This window comes from Triticum dicoccoides, unplaced genomic scaffold, assembly GCF_002162155.2.
Source record: "Triticum dicoccoides isolate Atlit2015 ecotype Zavitan unplaced genomic scaffold, WEW_v2.0 scaffold224570, whole genome shotgun sequence".
Classification (NCBI taxonomy): domain Eukaryota; kingdom Viridiplantae; phylum Streptophyta; class Magnoliopsida; order Poales; family Poaceae; genus Triticum; species Triticum dicoccoides.
This window is the reverse complement of record NW_021243421.1, coordinates 1-2,396: the sequence shown is the minus strand read 5'-3', so window position 1 is coordinate 2,396 and position 2,396 is coordinate 1. Positions and strand designations below refer to the sequence as shown.

Below are 2,396 nucleotides of genomic sequence, written 5' to 3'. Positions count from 1 at the left end.
GAAGCACCCCCGGAGCAACCGACGCAGACTACGTGAAGAACTCCTTTGTGCCATCCAGCGCGATTTGAACTCCTTTGTGCCGTTTGCACTTGGGATGGGTCTCATATCAACCGACTTGTTTGAGGTGTTTCGCTTTGTCTTGTTTCTGCATAATTGCCGGTGCCACAAGTAGTTTCTTCTGTAAACAGATAGCAAGCTAACGATGATTTGACTGTTTGCCCTGTTTCAGGATGTCAGTGCTGCTTGCCACGGCACATTCTGGGGAAAAGTTAATGATGTGTGCCAAGAAAATATAGATAGAGTCCGTTGGGTAATGTCCATGTACCAGAACCTGTAAACCGACAAGCAAATACGCAACCTTCCAAATACTGTAAGGCCTCAATTTGTGTTGTCATCTGCAGGAACTGAAAGACCTGAACACGTACAACATTCTTGCACCATGCTACCACCACCCTGAAGTCCAAGAGATAGCGTTCGTGAACAGCAGCTTGCCATCAAGCTTCAGAAAGCTAGGTGAAACAAAGAGGCCTTTCCCAGTGAGGAAGAGGATGGCGGGGCTTTCATGGCCTCTCGGTCTTCCTGTGAGCAGCGGACATGTCACGTTGTGACCCGAGCTTGGTGGTAGATCACTTCCATGCACGGTATGAAAATTATATCAATGTCCTTATAGTTATATGTAGATCATTTACAATTTGTTGTTTACATTTTCGATACGCATACATCATTTCATAAGTCCTCTCATTTATAACAATTATATGTCCTCACAGAGTGATGAACTTGCTACTATATGGCTGGATGATGAAGATGTAAGAGGTGCCATTCACGCCAAACCGGTATGATGGTTGATGCGAGACAAATTAGTGTGAATTTAATCCTAAAATTGGCACAAATTAACTAACTCTTGTTTGTCGGGAATAACCTCGATCGAAATTGGCACATCAGAAAAGCTTAATTGGATCATGGGAATTGAATACTGCAAGAATAGACTACACTCATGATACAGGCAGCATGGTGGATTATCACAAAAAATTCACAGGCATGGGATATCGCGTACTTATTTACAGGTATGGGGCACACCTGCAACTTGATCATTTGACAATGTTAACACTGAGTAACTTATTTCCTGCAAAAGAAGACATCGATTAATATATGGAATCAACTTAGGGTGAAGGTTCAGTAGAGAACATGTTGAACTACTAGGAAATAATACATTTAATTGTCCAATCAAAACTGACTTTTTTCTAATAAAGCAAAACTAGCAGATTGGTTGTGCATAATACATTTTCTGTGGTTATTGCTTAAGAACGGAAGGGAAAAAAATCATATTTGAATAGGATAGCGAAGCACAAGTCTCGTCTCACATCGTACCAAATTACTTCGATTCAATGTAAAGAACGTGAATATAACCTTCAGGAAAAAACAACCCTTTCAAACTTTAGTCCTAATATTTATTGTGGGTAAATTGGTTCAGACAATAGTCTTAGACTCTTGATACCTGGTATTTTTTCGAAAAGAGGGGATGCCCCTCGGCTCTGCATAATGTGATGCACACAGCCTTTCTTGGTACCTGGAATAGAAATTAGTTTTCATCAATAAGGATACCTTTAACCCATATGCTTACATTGATGTACATGTGTTGTGCTTAAGGCATAAAGTTGTCCATTTAGAATGCTTCAAACGAACTGTGGAAACACAACCGTCAGAGAGAATCAATGCTTCCGCTACAAAGGAGATGTTAAAAAGTACTCCCTCTGTAAACAAATATAAGACGTTTTAAATCACTAAAGTAGATGGCTGTGTTCATCTTATGATGCAGAGGCCGGGGTAATCCCCTTTTCGAAAAAAAATTCACTAAAGTAGTGACCTAAAATGTCTTACATTTATTTACAGAGGGAGTATCTATTGTGGATTTTTGGCACTATGGGTCACAAATTGGTCATCTTTTACAACTCACAAGTGTTCTTTTTTTCTTTTGCGAATAATTCACAAGTGTGCAACTTTGTCACTTTGTTAGTGCTCATACTTTTGCGCAATACATACTTGTGTGATAAATTTGAAATGTGCAGCCTTGCAACACGGGGTATGTACCCGTGCTCACCTTTGCATTTGTCCGATATGTAATCACTTTATTGAAAAAAGAGAAATGAAGTTTAGCAACTTTTGGGTGTTTAATTGTACAGTGGAGATCATGATCTGTGTATCCCTTTCACTGGAACGGAGGCATGGGTCAGATCATTAGGCTACCGAGTTGTCGATTCATGGCAACCATGGCACTTTGGGGGTCAAGTTGCTGGGTATGATGTTCTACCATTTTTCTCTACAACTGTACATCTTTCTCCTTGATTATTCACCATTCACATATGTTTCTGATTTAGTTATATATCTGCCATCTGATG

At 39.9% G+C, this 2,396-nt stretch overlaps 1 long non-coding RNA gene across 1 annotated transcript; it reads left to right on the top strand.

Moving 5' to 3' along the window:
• The first annotated feature begins 11 nt into the window (after positions 1–11).
• Positions 12–2,276, top strand: LOC119345310. The gene is made up of 6 exons (XR_005166996.1): positions 12–124; positions 230–310; positions 402–641; positions 768–833; positions 943–1,064; positions 2,181–2,276. It is a non-coding gene; the product is annotated as an uncharacterized LOC119345310 (long non-coding RNA).
• The last annotated feature ends 120 nt before the right edge of the window (positions 2,277–2,396 follow it).